Source organism: Calypte anna, chromosome 2 (assembly GCF_003957555.1).
Source record: "Calypte anna isolate BGI_N300 chromosome 2, bCalAnn1_v1.p, whole genome shotgun sequence".
NCBI lineage: Eukaryota > Metazoa > Chordata > Aves > Apodiformes > Trochilidae > Calypte > Calypte anna.
In genome coordinates, this window is record NC_044245.1 from 145,604,063 (window position 1) to 145,627,125 (window position 23,063).

Genomic DNA, 23,063 nt, shown 5'->3' on the forward strand with positions numbered 1-23,063 from the left:
ATTGTTCTGACTACAACTACTCCCTAAAACACAACCTTGGATAACAAAATCACTGGAAGATACCTCAATAGTGGTGACTTCATGACAAGGTATTTCCACCCTTTACTATTTCTTATGCAAGATGGACTTGATGTAATGACATGAAGAAGCAAGGTTTTTATCTTATTTTAACCTTTCTGTGTTGTTGTTGACTACTCAAAAACTCCATAGAGAAATCACAGACACCTAAGGAACTCTGAGATAAGGTTTAAAGTCCAGATGTAAACACAGTGTGAAGACAGCCAGAATACAGCCAGAAATGCCATTATTATTTTACAGGAAACCAAACATGTTTTCATCCCTAATAAAAAGAAGGACACTGATCAGTTACTAATAAATTATTTACTACAGATTGTTTGTCACCTGATGCCAAGATGTCTGGCCTTGATAACGCAACGGCATAAAGCATTTCCAGTATAAACCATCATGGAATTAGATACATTCTTCCCAAAGAAAGACTCCAGAGAATGGTCTTATGCCCAGAAGACACAAGAGTTTTCTGAATATCCAGTTGTTTCAGGATTTGTCCAATTGTGCATAGGTGTGACACTTCAAGGTAGTGACACTGTTGGTCAACTAGGTTAAGAGCAGAGGACAGTGATGTAGAGGACCTCAGACTGAAGTCCCCCATCACCCCAATGACAGTCATGGAAATTAACACATGGGACAGTGAAAATGTTAAAGGCTTAAATACAAAGATTAAATTAAGCATTAAATAGAAATAAAAATACTTGCAATTTATTGGTGCATTCATATTAAAATTAAATATTTTCCCTGAAAATAATTTTTCAGTGAAAAGTTTCAGGCAAAATTTTAACAAAAATTGCAAAGGTGATTATCAATATAACAAGTAGAATATAAGCAAAAACCAGCTTCATATGGAGTGGCCAGATGCTAAAGACATCCTCATTTTAGTTTCACCAGAATCTTTTCCAGTTAAAATAATCAACCTCCACACAGAAAACTGACTCAAACTCATTACCTGGGGTTTTTTTGTTTGTTTGTTTGTTTTTGTTTTGATTTGTTTTCTATTTTTCAGCCATATATAAATATTTAAATCATAAGGCAGGCAAATATTTTCCATTCCTCCTCTGAGCTTCTTCTGAGTCTTTGCACGCAGGGAGGAATTGTGCAGCAGTGCCTTTATGCCTAAGCAAACACATAAAAATGAAGGTTCTTGCTCCCACACTGTGAAGCTGGATGTTATTTCACAATAGATTGTGCATTTTGAGGATGGTTTTCCTTATTAAAATACAAACTACTGCAAGACATGGAGTCCCATTTTCTTCAACAGCAAACATAGATAAATAGCTCTGTTTCCCTACACCCCTGCCCTACACACTTCTTGGTTGTCCCTCTAGAAGAAAGAGTGAGGCCAAGATTTAAAGCAGAATCACAAATTATAAATAAAAATCTCTTTTCTCCAGTGCCTCTAGCAAAAATCCACGTTGTTGTTATGACACAGTACTGTGCTCAGTCTCTGCTAACAGGATGGCAGATGGAAAATGCTTTTGACACACTAAGACCACTCCTGCTACAGCGAGGTACAGTCTGAACTAGAAATGGCATAAATCATACTGAAAAGCAACAGGTACAGCTGACTGTGCAGTGTTTCTGGATTTCCTCAGATTGAAGGGAATCATTTCCAGCTGGGTCTAAATACTCTCATCAGGAACTAGCCACATAGGCTGGTCATCCTCACCAGCTTTTTTTTTGGAGCAAATAAAGGATTAATTTAGTGGATTGAATCTCTCCTGCAGTCTGCATGACATTGTTCTCACCAAAGTGGAACATCTGCTGTGTGAATATTGTGGCAGCAGGACCTTAAGGGTGGGCTGCAATTTTGGTGAAGGTAATTCCAAAGACATGGCTTCTCCTTCTTTGTTTAAATAGGTGCTGTCTCTATTTCAGGCTTGGGAGGAAATTCTACAGGCAAAGACTTTATCGCTGATCAGATAAGTAAAACTCTCCAAAATTAATAGAAAAACTACAAAGAATAGGAATGGGACCTGGAGGTTAAAATCTACACTTAAAAATGGAGTATAAGACTAAGGGAAAACATCGCAAAAGCCACCAACATAGATGCTGGAGGTCGTCCACTGCATACATGCAGGAAAAGATTGATAGTGATACAGCACTGACAGCAATGATAAATGAGAGATTGTCTCTAAAATAAACAAGTTATTTGGCCCTCCTGTGTTCTCCTTTTCTTGTGAAGAGCAGAGATAGGAAGGCTAGAGGGAAGGAGTACAAAGCTTTGAAAAAGATCACCAAAGAGGTCCTTATGTTTCATGAAAATAAACTTGGAGAACCCTTGGCAAAAGCAGCATGTGAACTGGATGCTCAGTAATACAGATTTACAAATCCAAGGAATCAATAAAGGAGCAAAAGGACAGAAGCTGAATGGTCACTTTGCAAAGGGACTGAAATGGATAGCACAGTGGGCCCTGTGTGTGGTCCCAGAGATACATAAGATGTAACTGTAGATTTTGAAGGAAAGAGTAATTAGGAAATAATCATTAGTAAATAAGAAATCACAATTCCTGTTTTATTACAATTAGACTAAGTCTGGTTTATTAAAATTAGGCTAGGTAGTACCTCTCAAGTAAACAGCTGGTTTGTGGTTGTTTTATTTTTAAGTCAAGAGCAGTGCAGAAGCTTACGTAGACTTAAGTGAAGTCAGGAAACCATGGAAAATCACCAGTTAATGTGGAACAGGTGCTGTGAAGGGAAGATCAGGAAACAGCAAGCTTGATTTTACAAAAAAGAACTGAAGGAACTTGGCACACTTAACTCACAGTGACATAGGGCAATCATATCCTCTCTTGATCTATAAATACACTGGGAGGAAAACATCAGGAAGGAAGAAGAGTGAGGTACAAAAAAGTACAACATTGGCAGAAGAAAAAACATATAAAGTGCTCCTGAATAAATGCAAATTAGAAATTAGAAGTTATAGCTGGCAAAGCAGCAAGACTGTGAAAAAACACCCTAACAAAAGCAGGAATGAAAGAGCCAATTTTTAGGGGTAGTTTGGTAAATTTCATCAAGTTTTATAGGACATGGATCCTTCTTATTTGCAGGACCAATGTTATTGATGTAGGCAGTGCACACCAGCCCAAGTCCCTTCTCTCCTGCAAGACAGCCTGCATGGGTCACTCCAGTAGCAGTGAATTTGTCATTACCACATTAAATAGATAATTGGAATATTAATGTCTTTTTTTGTCTTTTTTTTCTTTCCTGTGCCTCCACACACGTTAATCCCTGATGACTTGTAACAACTCACCATGAGAGCCTGACTCCATTAACATGTGTTGGGAAACATTGCCTCCACTTGCCTCCCACTCTCTTCTTTCAGTCTCCAGGAATTATACTGGTCAGACCTCCTCTCAGGAGCACCAAGATAATTTGCAGATGCTAAGCACTAATTTAATGATAAAGCAGAGTGCAGAGGATTGAGGCTTTTCCTTGAGAGAGATCAGAGATGTAGCCATGAAAGATTCTGTTTGCATCAAACAATGGAGGATTTTCCTCACTTACGACAATAATGCTTTAGGCCACCCATCTGACAGAGTCAGTAATATTTCACAGATCTGTGATGTTCATGAGTCAAACAGCAGTGCACTGCATGAAGTTGTCCCCTGTTTATTGCTTATTCTGTCTGTAAATATTTTGGTGTGCTCTTTGGGTATTCCAAAATAGTCACACATGGGAAAAGGTGATGATTTTACACCTAGGATAGAAGCCAGACAGATAAAATAGATTATGATGCATATCAGGGAAATTATCATGTTACTATATAATTAAATACACTGTGAAATACTCATACACATGAGGAAGCCCTAGAATATGACAACAAAGTGTTTCACCCAAACTGTTCGATTCCTGTATCGCAGAATGAGAGAATTTCAGGGGCTGCATGGCACCTCTGGAGATATAATCTAACCCCTCTACTAAAGCTGCTTTCACAGAACCACATCCAGAGAAGGAGAATCCACAGGACTATGTATTCCAGTGTCTGCCCTCTGGGGGAGAGGAGCCAGGAGGGAAGGGGTGACACTGAAACGTGACTGCTGTACTTCAATCCTGACTCCACAGCCACTTAGCACTGCAAGTTTCTATGATTTTTCATTCTAGATGTATCCTTAAATTCTTAAACATTTGATGAAAGTAGGTCCAAAAGACAGAGGGAAAGAGAAAGGCAATCCATACTCTCCTTGCAGTGTAGTGGGTAATGTTGCCCTTATCTCCAGCTTGAAGGCAGAGTGAAACGAAGCTTCTCAGCTACTAAGAGGCTGTAGCATGCAGACACAAGGAAACATGACAAAAGGAGCTGTGTATTCAGTAAGAGGAAACTGCTCAGTTCTAAATGTAGGGCAATCCTCTTTTTTGATTCTTCATTCTGACAGTAAATCCTGTTTTAACAACAAGCGTTGTCCAGACCTATTGTCAGACCCGAGAGGCACTTGGTGTGATTGTTCAAGGGTGTTTGCTCACTCAAGCAAAAAATACTAAAGAGTTCTCAGCATCTTCTGGAGTAGCTCAGCATAGTCTAGGATCATGTAGACATGTTTTGGGTCTAAGATTTAGAGAAAGAAGCTCTCAATAGTTGATTGCTCTTGGGTACACTATGGAGAAGCTAAACACGATTTCTGGCACATGAGCACTCCTGTTAACAAGAGAGCTCCATACTTCAGTGTGCCAGTGAATCAGAGCTGACACCTGGGACCTGATGTGTTTGAGGCAAGGCTTTCATTTGGATCCAGGTAAGCCACAACCTTGATCATTTTTATACTTTTAACTTACTGTAGACTTTCATCAGGTCATCTCTTCTTTGCCAAAACTTGCAACCCTATAGGCCATAAAAGCTCCAGGCTTGGCATCCCTGCAATTACACCAACTATCACTCTTTAGATCTTCTTTTATGCACACCTTAGGGGCTCTTGCCCTTTTATACTCACCAAGGTAGCAATGATACCTTCTATTTAGTCCCATATCCATACCCTTAGAGCAATTTGCCCTTTACTGCTTTCAGACAGCATAATAAAGTATGGGGAAGAGGCCTAGGCAGTAGAATGGTGAAGAGCAGAGTAAAATGAAACAAATGTGCTTTATTATTGGAAAAGAGAGACAGGGAAAGGGCAGAAAAATTAGGACCTTAATAAGGATACAAGCACTTCTATCCTTGTCTCAAGGCAATGAGGAACCTTTAAAACATGGCTTAATTTATTCCCACAGTCAAGTAGTAACCTTTTTCAATCTGCTCTTACATCATACGAACCAGTTAGAGACAGATCTTGTGATTTTCTAACTGAAGCATCTGAAAAATCTTACACTGTGATAAGCTCATAGTTAACTAACCCTTAAATGTTGGGTGAAAACCAGAGGCATTCTACAGTAATCATTTAATAGATATAAAAGGAGATGCATATTACTGAAGGGCATTCATATTATTTCATAATTCAAACTTTTCTATTACCTCTTTTTTACTAGAAAATCTGGTGTCTCATGAGAGTTCTAAAATGTTTTTATAATGCTTGTAGACTAAAATGGATAAATGGGTTTGGAGGAGTAGTTATTTAGACTAGATGTTATTAAGACTTGGATTACATTGCTGGAAACTGGAAACAACAGAAAATGATAGCCAGGAAATGGTTTCTTAGAGTCTGCTGAAAAAAAAATTATATTCTGATGGCCAAAACTTCCCAGGCGACTGAAAGCCAAAGTGACCATGAAACAGATATAAACTGACTGGGGGCAAAATAGGTATGTCCAACCCATCAGCCCAGGGAAATCACTTCATTCACAGCCTGGCATCTTTCTAATCCCAAATGAGCACAAAACCTGTCTTCCAGCCTTAGTTTACAAAAGAAGGAAGTCTGGGGACATTAGCAGAGTGGAGATGCAGTATGATCTGACACACAGTGAATCACAATCCCAGAGCAAGTTACACTGCTTGGCCCACCTAGTGGATCCCTAAATTCACTAAACTGACCAGTTCTAATACCTGGAAGTCCTATATAAAATGAACAATACTCATGATGGAAGAAAGTCACACAGATAAGTAAAGTTGCACGGTCTCAACATGACTCTTGATTACTCCCATAGCTATGACTCTATCTTTGGGAATTTCAGGATGGCCTCCTGGTCCACAGCCCCACCTGGACTTTGCTCTGGTACTGATCTACCATCACTGAGCTCAGTCTCAGCCACTGATGGCTGGATGGCAGAACAAGGAAAGGAGAGGAGCCACATTACCATACTGGAATTGCAAAATGCCTCCCACCAAGGCCTGGCATTTATAGGATCCTAAGAAAATTCTCACTCGCTGCCTCTTCTCTCCAGAGTAACTTGGTGTTCCAGTCAATGCCTCCCATTGTGGACCCAACACATAATCTCTCTACTCTGCTCAGGTGCATCAGTAGGTGGATCCTCATCAATCAGGGTTCAAGAAGGTTGAAGCAGCTGGCAACAACACACAGCTCATGTCCCAAGAGCAATACAGAGAAGCATAAAACTGAGCTCAGTGATGGCAGATCAGTACCAGAGCAAAGAGAAGTTCAGAACAGTCACCCATTGTGAATTCCCAGAATAGAGCACTTCTGTCTGGTTCCTTATGGTACCTGTCAGAACACAAAAAAATGTTTTTTACAAGCTACTTTTCCTTTAGAAGGAAAAACAGAAAAATTTTGAGCCATTTCCTAAGATGTGTCTGGTTGGTTTGCAAGAGGAATTTCATCCCATTCTCTTTTGGAGCCTGGTTCCTAGAAGTCTACAGCTCAGTTTGGAGAGAATGCAGTGGCAATGGTTCAGCTTTTCTCAAAACGAGCTCTTCTCTTAATTCAGAAAGACAGCCTTATCTATGAGGCTAACTCCTATGAGATGTAAACCCAGATTAAGATGTGACTGTACCATGTATGACAGAAAAAAAGAAATCAAACACAAAGAAAGGCAGCATTATCTTTTTTGAAGATCTCAGTACAGAATCAGAAACAAGCAGTGAAAAAACAGCTTGGAAATGTGGACATAGCTCAGTGTTTCATGAGTTGAATGTGGAACATAAACTACACAGATTTTGTGTACAAACAGAACATTAGTTTGACATGTTTAAGGTACAACATTGTAAGACAACAAAAAAGAAAGTGATGTGCCACAAAACTGTAAAAGAAATCATGCAACCCCTTGCCTCACATTATAAGCACTTTCTATGACTGGAAGTGGAATTTTTAGCAATGGAGAAATTAAAGTTCCAGTATCAGGAAGGAAAGGAACATCCCAGCTTCCCTTCTCAAATCAAAAAAGACAGTGTAGAACATGAAAAGCAACTGCATAGTAACCAGGACTTGCCTAAATAATTATTGTAGCCTGCATATCTAAACAAATAAATTTCTGTCCTTGAAAAATAGTTTGAAAACCAGTGGCAATGGATGGATAAGTGAGCCATAGGAACACAAAAATTAAGAAACTAGAACAGTTAAAACTAGAGAAACAGTAAAAGTTCTGGAATGTTGACAGAATGAGGTAGAATTTTTGCAAGAAGTAAATGGATTATTACAGTTTTAATTAGAAAAGGAGCAAAACCATCAAGAATTTACAGCTTGTGACACAGAGGAGCTGGTGACACAGATACAGGAGTTAGAGAACAGAAGAAGTGAAATCTTGAAGACTGTAAACTCGTTAAAACAATAACAATAATAATAATAATAAAAAAGTGGAAACAGAATAAAAACAAAATGAGGAATAATTACAACAGCAACAGTAGAATAATCTGATTCAAATGACTGCTCTACAGTTTAAATTGGATGGCACACCTACAGAAGACAGTTCTGATCAAGTGTTAAAGGAACAAAGGGAGAACAAGAAGCACTCATGACAAAAGAGAGAGATTGTGGCCTTATTAGAACAACTAAAGAAAATACAGATAATTAGATCTGTAAAAATTTGAAGGCATCACAGCTGAACTTGCAATTAAGAGATGCTGGAAAACCAAAGATCTTGCAAAATAACTCAGCTTCAGTCTGAAAATGCACACTGGCTTTCCCTGGGCCAGAAGCAGCTTTCTCACTCCTCTCCCTCCACCAGGTAGTGGGGAAAGACAGACCAAGAAAAACCTCACATGTCAAGATAAAGACAGATCACTTCCCAGTCACCACCACTGAAGAAACATACTTGAGTTGGAAAAAAAATATTTTATCAATATTTAAAAGTAGAGTAGGATGCTGAGAAAAAAAAGAAAAAACAAAAAACATTTTCCCATCATCAACTCCTTTTCCTGAGGCTCAGCCAGCCACACTTCTTCACTCTTAACTCCTCTCCCTGCCTTCCCTTTTGGAAACCTCTTTCCCCCACTTCCTTCCCCCAGAGCCCCCAGCTTGGTTGAAGGGCTCAGCTGTGTCTTGTGCTGGGGCAGCTGGAGCCAGATGGGACTGGCTGGGAGCAGTTGGAACCAGCTGGAACCAGCTGGAACTGGCTGGGACCGGCTGGAACTGGCTATGTCTGGCACGGGGCAGCCCCAGCCTCTCCTCACACTGATTCCAGCAGCCTCCCTGACAGGGTTTGGGCACAGACACCCCATGATGAGCTGGATAACAGTGTCTCTTCAGCTTCACTTTTCCCCCAAACACAGTTTCAAAAGATAAATCCAGCAAGTGACCGTCTGAAGAAGAAACTCCAGACTTTTCAAGCACAGCTGCCCCCCCACATTAGGGCTGGAGGGGGACCAAATCAGTGCACACCAAGGAAATCCTCTTCCTTTCTCTTTGTTTTCCTCATGTTTACTTTTTGCATCAGATTTTCTTTCCTACTGTTCCTCAGGAAATGGGTCATCTCCATTTCCACCCACTCATCCCACACAAATAAAACTAATTTCCAATTGTAAGATCTCACCCAAATTTACCTATTTTTCTCACTGAACTGCTGGCAGCACTAAAAGGACTTTTCCCTTTTTCCAAGAAGGATGAATAGTCTCTTCTAAATGAACACTTGGTGCTGGCACAAGCCTGACAGCTCTAAAGATGAAAATCCTATATTCTGTGAAATGGATTAAGCTCTAACAACTGCATTGCAACCTCTCTTCACAGTTTTTTGTCACTATGAGTTCTCTCTCCTATACAGAAAATCTGTACAGAGAGGTGAAAAGAATTTTCATTCCCAACTGCATCATAAATCTGTCCCTGCTGCTAATGCTTTGATCTATTTTTTGAGCTAATCCTAAAAGATATTAATACTAATCATGCAGGAATTCACAAAAACTTGTGTCTCAGAAATTTTCTCTTAGGAGAAATTTTTCACAGAAGACAAAATAGAACTAGAGTAGTACTGAGTAACTCAGCAGAGACAAACAATGCATCTATCTGAGCTGCCACCAAATCCTAGTAGCTAATTTGCCTAGACTACTAAAGTCTCCAACTCACTGCAAATCTGCACTTTGTATGAAGATGACTGAAACAGCTAAAAGTAAAAAACATACTTATTTTCCATCAGGGTCAAAATATCAGATACTCTTTGTAGAGCCACAGAATCATAGAATAGCCTAAGTTGGAAGGGACTGCAACAGATATCTGGTTCAGCCTTACATGGGAAAGGGAGCCTAGATGAAATTATCTATCAGACTGTCCAATTGCATCTCAAAAACCTCTAGAAATAGGGACTCTACCATGGCCATGTGGAGGTTATTCCAGGGAGTGATTTCACTGTGAACATTTTCTTCCTTATGAAGACATGAAACCTCACCTATATTGTACCCATTGCTCTTTGTCTTCTCCATGTGGCACTTCACAAAGAAAGAGCCTCTGCTCTCTTTGTATCTGCTATTTAAGTACTGGAAAACTGTGATGAGGTCTTCCTTGAGCCTGTTTCCTTAAGAGAGAAAAGGCCTAATTCCTTCAGTGATTCATCATAGGTCACATTCTCCAGCCATGCTTTTATCATCTTCATGGATCTTTGTTGGAACCACTGCAGTCTGTCCACGTCTTTCTTGAATTCTGGGGACCAGAACTGGACACCTTATACCAAATATGTCCAGACAAATGTTAAGCAGAGTGGGTCAGTCACAACTCTGGTTCTGCTAGAAATAAATGCCCAAGTGGACACAGCCCAGGATTCTGTTTCCCTTTGTTGTTGCAGCAGTGCGATGGTGAATCCTGTTCAGCTGCTTGTCCTCAGCTCAGATCTCTTCCAGCAAGACCACTCCCAGTCACACAGATCCCAGACTGTACTGGGCTCTTTGGTTCTTGCAGGTGCAAGACTGTGCACCTGTCTTTGTTAAATTTCATCCTGTTGTTTCTTACCCCCTGCTCCAGCCTGTCCAGGTCTCTCTGTAAGACAACTCTCCCTCCTGATGTGTCCAGCTCACCACCCTGTTTGATGTTACCAGCAGACATGGTGAGGGTGCTTTCATCCTGATCATCCAGGTCACTGACAGAAATGCTGAACAGTGTGGGGCCCAGTATGAATCCCTGGGGGGACCCAACTCATGACAGGCATCCTGAAGATCACCCATCCAATCTGTACCTTGCCTGTTTGTCTAGATGGAGGCTGTAGGAAACAGTTGAATACTTTGCTGAAGTTCAGGATCACATCTGCTCAGTTAAGGTTTGTGTTGAATCCTTCCAGACAAAAGTGCTGTTAGTTTTCTGTGATTTTTCTGCAACCAAAGTCAAATGGTAGCGAGTTCCAGTTCCCTCCCATGTCTGAGATCATCCACATCTTTTATGTTCTCTGTGTTTATCCATATGGTATTGTTTTCCTTCCTGCTGAGGCTGTTCCTGTTTTCACTGAACAAAAATATTAATTGGATCTCAAATCAGCATTGAATATGAGGCATTAGCAGAAGCAAGAATGAAAACTGAGGAGTCCACTGACATGAGTGAATTCAGTTGATGGAGCTAAATCCTCTTATTTCCCTAGTCCTTTTTCAAATTACAATGCCTCACCCAACTCATCCTGTCCATACATTATGGATCAGATACAAATGCCTAAACTGGACTTGTAAATTTCAGTCTGGAAGCAAAAATATTTATCTCTGATAACACTAAACACTATCAGACTCAAGCCTCTCTGTGGATCTGGATCTTCATGCCAGGATTTATAGATATTGATGATAGATATGAATTTTTTCATCAAAGATATGAGGTCCTCCAGAGGGAGCCAGGAGTCCTCAAACCTTGTATCACAGGCAAGTCTGAAAATAATCTAGGGTGATGCCTCAGTCTGTAAACTTGTTTTATTATACTCGAATAACTATTAATTTCAGATAGATAATGATTCTGTCAACAGCCTAATTTTAAGTATATTCTCTCTGCATCAGAAGCACCACAAGAATATGGATAGACATTGATGAAGCAATCTTAATTTATTTATTCTTCCTCTCTCTAGCCAACTAAACAGGCCATCTACCTATATCCCTATAACCTTTTTCTTTCTCCTGCTAATCTTTGTTAGAACTTTCAGTTCCTGAATTCAGTACCTTGCTAGTTTGACTAGCAGAGAATCCTGTAAAATATAGGATGCCATCTGACTCCAAAACAAAAGCACAGTGTCTGTTTGCAGGTAGCAATTAAGTTCAACCATCAGCTAAGTTCTGGAGACCCAAGAAGCAGTAAACCAGGACAAGAATAACTCAGCACTGCTTTTAGTGCAGGTTAGAACAGGGGCAAATGTTAATTACTTCTTTCTAGCAGGAAGATTCAGTAGGAAGATAACATTTCAGCTGTCAGCTGAAAGACTATGAAACTAATTTGAATGCCGCAAAATTTCTAGTGACATAACAGAATTTCTCTCAAAGTTCATAAAAAAACATGGCAAAGTTAACACAGGAAAAAGAGTCAGCAAGTAGGACATAAAACTTCTGGTCCAAACTTTGCGAAAGGAAACTGTATTTAGAGTGGAATATGAAATTCTCCTGTGATTGGTCACTGTCCCAGTGGGTGCTTACCAGAAGACACTTGAGTTCTACAAAACAGAGCAAAGTAGAAGGAAAAAAACACTCCAGTCTGATTTTTCAGAAAAAAAGCTCTAATGGTAGTGACAAGAATAGACAAGAATAGTACAACACAACTTTGAGATGAGAATTCAAGTGTTCCTAGAGACTGGATGTTATTGAAATCAGTGTCTTAAAAAGAAATAGGCTTATTGACAATGGAACTTGTGAAAAGTAATGGAACTGAAGAGACAGCTCTGCTACAGGAACTCAGTTCACCCTCCCTGGAGGTGTTTAAGGAAATGCTGGATGTGGCACTCAGTGCCATGGTCCAACCAGGTGGTAGTATTAGGTCACAGGCTGGACTTGATTATCTCAGAGGTCTTTTCCAGCCTCAATAATTCTGTGATTTTGTAAGCATGTAGCAGGGATTAATAGAAACTTGCATATTTTGCCTGTTACCTGCAATAGTATACAATATATTTTGCATTATGGACTAGACTGGATTGTTTTCCAGCTTACTGGGATACCACATCATCACAGACAGTTCAGCTGAAGGAACACAGCACAAACATTCAGCTTTTTCCAGTATTTTTGTTTGTTTGTTTTCTCTACCTGTAAAAAAGGTTAATAAAGAAAAAAAAAATGATTTAGAGTGCTACTTCAATAACAAAAGAGTTTTTATTGCTATCATAAGACAAATTATTGTCAGTGAGATCTGATAGAAGATGATATATATCAAGATGTTTTGGCAAAAAGCAAATCATGACCTAATGGAAAGCTGGTTACTTGTTGTGAATTGCAATGCAATTTTAATTCAGCTTTGAGCTGAAACATGTACCAGGTACTAAGGAGATTCAGAGAACCCTTGTGCAGAATTTGGTATGGTAGACTTAAGTAAGGGGAAAAAAAGTATCAGAAGCTGAGGTTAGGCAAAAAGTCTTAGTTTTCAATGTTTACAGTCATACTTCACTTTATCCTCTGTAATATTTCCCACTGGTTTATTCTCTAAAACCTTCCAATGTATTTAGCCCTTAAATAAAACCATAAGAACTTGTGTCCAGTAGGTTTTCTGTTAAGGGATTTAGCTTTCTTTCTATATCAGTGGCTGAAAAATCCAGGGATGCTCTTATCTGAGAATCTTCACACTCAGTCAGTTTCCTTAAGCTCTAGTAGGTCTTTTACATCCGTTTATATCTCTCCACTTCTTCAGAAAGTTTAGCTTGTGTGGTGGATGTATGAGTCCTGGCAATATCTAAACCAAAGAGAATACCTTAAACTGGTCAGAAAAAAAAAACCCACAATATAAATGAAAAATCCATACCTTTCTCAGCATTATAAAGATTTATCATGCACAGCCAAATGGCAACAAGAGATTACTCAAAAAACCAGTTCATTTTTCAGCTGCATTTCATTTGTAATACCTTTTCTTGGCAGATGTCATCCCCACAAATGAATGAATGTTCTGAAGTAACAAAGTGGACAGGGATTGATGGGAGAAATTGATCAGCATTTGTTAAAGCATTTTTACTGCAGCAAGCACATTAAATAATTAAAGTGCTAAAAAAGATCTTCCCAGGCAGAAACACAATATACAGAATTCCATTAATGCAAGGATAAAGGCCAATTATTTTTGCCATTATATCTCAAGTGCACCTTGTCTGCAGTGCACACACCATATAGTTTGATTGCTTCCAGAGAATTAAACGATCTAGTTACACAAACAGTTATTATCTCAAAACAACTCTAATGGATGAAGTGCCAAAAAGAGTAATGATTTTGAGTTTCCAACATAAACTATCTTAAAAGGATCTGATCCAGAGCTGGTGCAGAGTTTTCTGTTCTGAATATTAGGTTTTTGGGGGGTTTAGGCTGAATACAAAAATACCTGAAAAGTAACAGTCAGAGACACTCCAAAACAAACATTTTCCATTCACAATGATGTTTTCTGCCATCACAGCACCTCATAATTTGTGCTTGTACCTTATTAAGAACAATCTTCTGAGATACTATTATTACTCCCATGTTTCTAGATAATATCTGATGAGCTCAAAGGCTGTTCAACCAAGCTTGAGAACTTTCCCAAACTCATTACTGACTCCAACAAATAAGTCATAGATGATAGATCCTTTGGCTTTGGAACAATTGCATTGAAACACGTCTTGAAAAACTGTGTGGACAGTATTGCCAAGAGACAGGATTTGGTTAACTATGGATCAGGGATATAGAACTGAAGTGCATCTCCAACCATTATGCAATGCTTCCTCTCTGAAAATGGTGTCCATGGGTGCACTTAGCAAAGTGCTTTTACATACCAGTAAAAGAAATTACTGGTGTGTTTTATTCAACTCTAGTTTGTATAATGTTGCAAAATTTTACACATACAGTTCCCAGCAGTCACTAATACAGAGTTGAAACCAGGCATGTGCATTATCAGAGGGAAAATTCTGGATAATATGGTTATTTAAAACAAACACATCTTGAAGATCTCAGAAACATTATATTAATTTGAGAGCTTATAAGAACTCCAAATGTCACCACTTCTCAGCCCATATGGGCCAGATTTACTACTTGTTCTGCTCCCATTTGGTGCCCATGTAGCACAACCAGAACTGAGTCATCTACCAAGACAGAGTGTGCTCACTTCTACCTTTCACACATGAGATGGCAGCTGTTTGTTTTTGGTCATGAATACCATAATTATAACTTGTCATTAAATAAGAGTATTTAAAAGTACACATTGCACAACATTCAGTAAATTGGCCTCGATTTACTATATAGTCGTTTAGTCAATTTACTAAATAGTCATAGGTATCAGGGGAAGTATCATCCAATGAATCAATACCTTCACTTCCTAGCTTGCTTTCTGATCCTAGTTTTGTTACAGTTGTCTCTGGTTTTCCTCATGTGTAGAATATAAACAACTAAATCCTAAGAAAGACATTCTGAAGGATAAGGAAAGAGGATAACATTATTTCTGATCCAAACATAAAAGGTAGTGATACTTAAGCAGAGCACGGTTTGGTATAGATAGTCTGGATACTCAGGGGGAATGCACCAGGAAAATTCAGCAGTCAGGAGACAAGGATGGAGACAAAAAAAGTATTCTGCTAAGACAAACCTTAAAATATATCATACAGACAGTGCTAACCAAGAGGAATATCATGCAGACAGCAGGAACCACTCTGTAAGGAAATAATATGCAAGGTGTGATGTTAGATTAAAATCTTGGGTAGAAAATATAGTTAAAAAGACAAGAAGAAAGTAAAATTAAACTTTTGGGATTTAGCCAGGCTTTTTATGCTTGTTAGTCATTAGCCTGGAAGACAGCTCATTCTACCATCTGCAACATTTAAAATTGACCATCATAAGACATTTTTCAAAGCTCTTGGTGTGTAATTGGGCAGTTATTTGCCCATTTTTATGAATTTAATTCATAAAATAAAAATATTTTTAGCAGAAAAGACTTTAAATTTAAACTGTTTTCCTCTGGAGTATCACAGGGTAGCTTTGATCACCCTTGAGAGAGTTAATTAAGTTTTAAGTTCAGCCAAGAAAAAGTTTTCATTTAATGGGCTAAAACCATATCTTTGAGATTAGTTTCTACTGAACCAAGAGACTTATGCAGTTAAGTAGTTGCTTTTTATTCTTGGGTTTTTCTAAAGACAGATGTAATTATCATTGATGCACTCAGGTCTAACTGGTTTACCCTCTTAAGTATTTGTGTCTAATATATAAAGGAGAATTGATGACACAAATTCCATAAGTTCTTAGACTCGGTTGGCACAAGGTGCAGCATTGAAAATTGGCTCCTTCAGGATATGACACAATAACATCAAGACTTAAGTTCTGGAGAATTGCATATAGATGAGAAGTATAACTTGATATTTTTTTTTTTCTGCATCTCTCAGCTAAATAATTTTTCAATGCTTATCAAATAAGCCTGTTATTGATGTGATAGTCCAAGGGGGAATGGTTTCAAAATGAAAGAGGGGAGGTTTAGATTGGATATGAAGAAGAAACTCTTCAATATGAGGGTGGTGAGACACTGGCACAGATTGCCCAAAGAAGTTGGATGCCTTTTCCCTGCCAGTGTTTAAGGCCAGGCTGGATGGGGCTTTGAGCAACCTGGTTTAGTGAAGGATGTCCCTGCCCATGCAGGGGGATTGTAATAGATGATTTTTAAGGTCCCTTCCAACCCAAGCCATTCTGTGATTCTGTTTTGTGCTGTAAATTTAACACCTGGATGAATTGCTGGAGGTGATGGTGCTAACAATAAATCACTAAAACACAGTGTCTGTTGCACAGCCAGAAACTGAGCAGTGTAGAAGGCATCTGCACAGAGTCGTTTCAATTCTGAGGAAGGCCATGGTCACACTCATCCTAGAGCCAAGCAATCATTCAGGCTAAAAAAGAACTCCAGCAGTCTCCAGCCCAATGCCTGTTCAAAGCAGGACTGATTATGATTTTGAACCAAATTGCTCAAGGCCACTTAAAGTCAGGTTCTTGAAAAATTCCAAGAATGGAGACTCCTCAGCCTGTATGGACAGCAAGTTCCAGAGCCTGACAAGCCTTCAGTTTTATTTGCTTGTTTTTTTGTTTTTTCATGTGTGACTTTCAAGAACAAGATTTGCTGCTGGTGATTATTCCAGGTTTCCTCTGCGAAGCTTTGTTATCCTGTGAAACAAGACAAGATAACAACTTCTGAACATAGATAGCTTCCCCTGCCTCAGTTGCTATTTGCAAAGTGCCTGAGAGAGGAAAAGTGCCAAAAGAGCAGCAAAGCACCACAATCACCCTCACCTGAAAACCTGTAGAACAACTTCCCATCCTCAAGAATGGCACACAAGGACCACAGTGGCTTTTTGAAGGATCTCATAGTTATTACCAGAGATGCTCATCCAGTGATTCCTGGCCCCCTCTCTTGTTTAGAATAATTGGACTGTCAGAGTCTATGATACTATCCCTTTTCTGGCTTGTTCTAGTTAAGTCCAGCACTTGAAAAGTGTGTCACAAAGTAACAAAATGTTGTATATACACATAGCCTTTCATAAACTTGAGGGCTTACACTCCCTTCCTCTACACAGCTGGGTGATTCCCAGTGGTCAGAATGTGTCCATCTGTACCACTATGAATTGGGAACTACAGTCAACATCTGAAGTGTAGCTTTGTAAAAATGTGAATCATGTTAGCTGAAACTGAAGCTATGTCCTGACATAACTCAGAAAGTCATTAAAGCAGCAATGTAAATGTCACTTGGATTGGGGTGATATTTGCTTAGAGGATATAGTATCCAGATGTTAAGGGAGAAAAGTTTTACTTTTTGGTCAGCCAAATACAACAAGCTTGTTTGTTTGTGGGTTTTTTGGTTTTTTTTTGTTTGTTTTTTGTTTTTTTTGTTTGGTTGTTTTTTTGTGGTTTTTTTTTGAAAGGCTTGCAAAGAACACACTTCTTTTCCACTCTTCCAGCACTGATTACCAGTAAGGAATTGTTTAACAAATGGAACCTGGCATTAATATTTTTAAAATATATTAAAAATTAACAAGTATGAAATTATTTTATGATGCTTTGGGATACAGCATTCCATGGTTTTCAGAATAATCATGAGTATTAAAAGATCAATTTTAAGTAGTACAAGAATGTATTGTTTAACTGCCTGACTCCAGAAAACATGGCTTTAAAAAAAGGGGTAGGACCTGCATCAAGAGGACAGACATTGCCTAGGTCTCAACTACAAGCTCTGGCACAGAAAACTTGCTACAAATGTCCTTGTTTAATATTTGGTATCAAAAAGAAGCTTCTTTGGAAGCATGAGTTACAGAGGTGCATTGCTTGACAGCCTCTAAATCCAAGATGCCACAATGCAAGAAGCCAATGGAGAGACTCCCATTACTGTCAGTGGATTTGAAGAAGTCTGTAGAAGGCTGACAACAGAAAATGCCACATGGTTGTAATTGATTCCCTGAGCAGTCTAGTAAACTGAGGCTGGAAGAACAGTGAAATCCCTCTGTTTTCAGAGATGTGGGGGTTTATATTGTTTTATTTGGCATTGCTGACAAGATCACTATGGAGTGTCCATCCTGCTATAGCACTGGCTTTGGCTAAACATCCAAATTTTATAGCCTTCTTTACTAACATGAACACACCAGCTGACAAGTTATTTCTTTCTTTCTTTTCTTTTTTTTTTTCTTTTTTTTTTTTTTTTTAATCCCATTCAATATGAAGTTCTTAGCACGATACTCATCACTAATGTAAGAGCAACCCTCGGTATTGATTCCATGAAGATGACTATCTGTCATATGATTTTCCTCTTATTCTCTCCCCTTGGGTAAAAACTTGAGAAGTAGAATGCTTTCTATTATAACTCTATACGCTCTGCACACACAAGCACACTATTGTGTGATCTTGTCAGAAATGCCAAATCAGTCCTAAGATCCCTGTTGCTCAGAGGTTCACTGCACTGCTCCAGGGAAATGAGGATCCCAGAAAAGTGATGATCCTTCATTCAAGTGAATTTTTCATTTCTGACACAAATTTCTACTTAGCTAAAAAAAGAAAAAAAATAATAATATTGATCACCATGTTTAATCCTGAGCTTAAGAACCTTTGGCTGGATTCTGGTCACTGGCTGCAAAGCACTCTGAAAACAGACAGTAAGTTGCCTTCTGGTTCCTACACCAGCTTCATACATGACCCTGTGTCCAGCATGCTCACAGTAACCTGTGGGGCTGAAGAGGTGATGTGCTGAGTTTTGTAGCAGTTTTCATCAAAGAACAGTGAGTCAAACTGTACAAGAAGCTGACTTCTAACTACAAATTTGTGTTTTGCTTAGGTTCAGCTCTCCTTTCCCTGCTGCTCATTGAACCTTTGTAGTATGACACACTGACATGCAACAAATGGATATGCATATTCTCTGCATAATGTTCTCACTTGATTTTTCACAATCAGTTTAATTGTACAACTAGCAATTATTACACAAAAATGGCTGAAAAAACTCACAAAGGGAACCGACCACAGTAGGTCACAGAAGATGGGGCTGCAGAGCAAGGCAGAGTTTGTACACTGTCTGCACTTCAGAGGACACACTGAGGTTCTCTGTCACATTTAGCATGTGAAACATTATCTCAGGAACCTGAGTACTATCCATTCAGGGCCCCTATTGCTGAATCTAGGTCAGAGTATTGCTTATTTGAAGGAGAAAGATAATTTCCAGATATAAGAATATCCTATTTTCCACTGACCAATTTGATTATTGGTCAATGGAGTTTGTTGAGATGCTGCTCTCCACCTGCAGAACAATTTCACATCATAGGCTTGATGCTATTGAGTTCCCATCTTTTCCCCCTACCACCAGCACTGGTGATGCCACCTCTCTTCAGCAGAATGCCTGAAAAACAAAGTTGGCTGTACTAACCATCCAAAGGAGAGAATTGTCTTCACCACCTGCCATGAAAATAACTCATTATACCTGATTGCCCTGAAGCTGGTCATCTGATACACATGGGACACTGACATTTAGCTTACTGAAAACCAGCACATCAGCTGCTTTCATGAGTACAGGTTTGTGCTATGGGTTTCTACTACTTTCAACCTTGTCACTTCATGCAGTGTGGTCGCAACTATCACATGCAGACAGTCATTGCCTTCTTACTCCTAAGCATTGCTCCTTCATTTTACCACTTATTTTTAATCACCACCACCCTTTACACACACAACCATCAGTGTTACTTGCAAATTGAAGCCTGGAATACGAGGATTAAAAAAATAGATAAGCAGTTGATTCAGTCCTCTGATTGGTAACTAATGACTTACCTTGAACTTTATTTTATAATACATCGTTGCCAGAATCCTAGCATTATTAAGTCACTATTTATTTCACTTTCTTTGTGCCCTCTACTCTGTCACAGACTCCAGAAGTTACTCTATGAACACAGTAGTTGTGGGGTTAGTTTTTCATTATGCCAAATAGGTTTTGAAAAGCTTGAAGAAAAAAAAAAAAGGTGCAGAAGGATTACTTCTGACAGAACAAGACAAATCAATTAATTGATCTCTGGCAGTCAGGGATAATTTTATTTCCTACTCTATTAAGGAAAATCAGAATCAGCTTATTTCACTAGAGAAAATATCTGTCACCAGTTATTAAGCAGTACATGATGTAGAGAATTAAGGACAGAAAACTTAAAAATGTTTTTTTCTTCCAGAAATTGAATTACTTATTATTCAACCTTTAGAACTCTGGCATCAAACAGGACTGTAAATCATTTGGTTCCACCGAAGATAAATGTTACTTTTTCTCTTATTGCAGAACCTACAATATTTAGCCTTTGGTGTCTATAAACACTGACACCGTTATGTGTTACATCTTATTCTTCAGAAAAAAAAGATAAATTTGACACTAACTGACCAAAGAGAACTACCTGCAACACATAATTTACTCATGACTGGTGCTAATATATATCCAGAAACATATAACCATAACAGATATTTACCAAAACATATTGATTATCCTTATATTGGACTCTATTTTCTCTATTGACCATTTTTAGAGGGTAAGAAACATGATTCAAATATCAGAGTGTAGTTCAGCTAGATTAAGGAATTTCCACTTCTTGGGGGCCTGAGAGAGGTGGCAAGTGGCTGTGTGTGCATACAGAATTCAAAATAGCTTTCAGTGAAATCAAAAATAGAACAGGACCATTAATGAAAGCCAAACATTTTAAAGCACTTTGATTCTGTGGCTTACGGCCAGCAGATCATATATAATCAGGTTTGATTATTAACTGTCACCTAACAGCTCCAGAAGGGCTGAATCTCCCAGGATTCCCTTGCTAAGCCTTGTGATTTATTAATTCTTTTATTTGCACAGAGTGCTCCTCTCCAAGGGCTCAGTGTTGGCCCAGTCTTACTGGCCCAAAAGGTGCAGTCTCTAAAAGAACAGTTAACCAATACTAAGTGGTTTTGAAATATACTGCCCTTATTTCTGCAGTTGCATAGTTCCAGCCTGCGGGTTTCAAACTTATAGCAATTATGAATACAGTAGCAGAACTGCTATGTATTTGTGGAGGTACATATTCATGGTGTTTATTGTTGTTGTTTTTTTATTTTGGTTTTGTACCAAAATATTAAGAGGAATGGTAAGCAACACATATTAATGTTAGTATTCCTCACTGTTGTTCTTGCTTTTGCTATTAAAAGTCACAGCATGTTTGGTTTCAACAGAAATTAACATTCATTTCAGCTCCACTGCTACCCTGCTGAAGAACCATTTCCAAATCACCTTTCTGACCTTCATCAGGACAGAATGATATTGACTCATTTTACAAGGCACTCAAAGAAGAAAAACAGTAGTTAAACAGAAAATTTCCATCATTATTATTTCTACCTCCCTCTCATCTGGGGAGTCCATATTTCAACTCAAGACATCCCAGATATCTACAGTGAATATCAACAAATGGCAACAGGGGAAAAAATAAAAAGTTTGCTCAAGTTAAAGTAAGATTGGGCAAGCTCAATTGCTCCTGTTCTTCACACTTACATTCTACAGTGATAGGGGCTGCTCAGCAGATAAAGGTCAGCCAGAGGATATTGCTCAGCATATAAGACACAGAATAAAGGGTTCTGTTGGAGATGCAAAGGTTAATACTATGGCAGGAAAGCAAATGTAATGTTATGCAAGCTACATAGAAAAATTACTGTAAACAAATTAACACAGTATAATCTATAGTACCACGTCTGGAATATTAACCAGTAAAGCAAGGTAAGCACCAGTGGGAAAAAAAGCAAGTGTCATTAGGAACTCGTTAGTGTGACAGCAGAATATATTATCTGTCTTAGTGCTGCTTTACCCCCACACCAGAGATCTGGTCTGATTGTTAAAGCTAAAACCAGCATTTTTCAGGAATTACTGCATGCAAAAGCAGACCAATATAACAAAAAACAGGCAACTCATCACACAGTAACATGAGAAGTGGGAAAATTGCTGGATAACCTCTGAACATCCTACTGTCTAAGTCCAAAAAAAATCAGTGAACCCATAGATGTTTTTTTTTAAAATCTAGGAAGATCAGAAACATTACATTGATCACCAGAAACCAAGAAACAATTCTATAGCTAGGACTGTGTTCTAAGGTCATATGGAACACATAGGAGCCACCTTTTTTAACTGATAAACCAAACACCTCAAGCACAGAGGGGCTTGGGGCTTTTTGTTCTGTTTTTTTCTGTTTAACACAATAACATGATACTCAGAAAGCTTTCTAACATAAAGTTGGTGGATGTTGGCTTGGAGACATAAACAGAATGACAGATGTCAGCTGTTAAAACAAAATAGTGCCAAATTTCCTTCATTCAGGTTCATATCATCTTTTCCACGTAGTTCATCATAGTCAAAACAAATAACAACAAAAAAAAGCTCTTATCCTCTACATAATCCATCCCTGAAACAATCCCATAGTTTTCTTAGTCAAAATGGTGCTTAAGAGGAACAAATCAGCTGTGAACCACCTCTTTGCCAAGATAAGGCTTAAAAGATAATATCTAATTTGCTCTAGACATCACTTCTCATAGAGAGAGGAAAAAAATATTCCACTAGATACCCTATTGCTCTTGAAGTACCTTGTTGTAACCCCTCTGGGTTTCCTAGTCTCCTCAAAAAGTATTCCAGCATCTTATCTTTTCCTCACTGAAAAACACCTCTGGGGTCTAACATGCAGAGTAACAACTGACAATTGATTAGGCTTCTCCAGTTCACAGCCACCAGGTCCTTATGAAAGTTACTAGGAAGAAAGGTTTAAAAGAAGAGGAGCAAAACTTTCAGTAAAGGAGGAGTTGTATGTGTTCTTCTATCTGCCAGGGATGTGAAAAAATAATGTGGTGACCAGAAGCAGAGATTTAGGCAAACATGATTATCCATCTTCCCTTCTGGAATGGAACGAATTCAGCTAAATTTGATTAAAAGAATATTGTCATTAGAGTGATGAGCCTAAAATGAACATGTTGTCATTAATGCTCAATGCAGCTGTCTAAATCACAGAGGCTCCACTTCAGTCCAGGACCATTTAAAGCAGCTATTTTACTTATGTCTGAACAGATTCTTAAACTCCGT

At 38.7% G+C, this 23,063-nt stretch overlaps 1 protein-coding gene across 1 annotated transcript in view; it reads right to left on the reverse strand.

The window, feature by feature from the left end:
- The window catches only part of FAM135B (family with sequence similarity 135 member B), a 120,129-nt gene that overhangs the window by 96,755 nt on the left and 311 nt on the right, over positions 1-23,063 (reverse strand). The window lies entirely within an intron of this gene.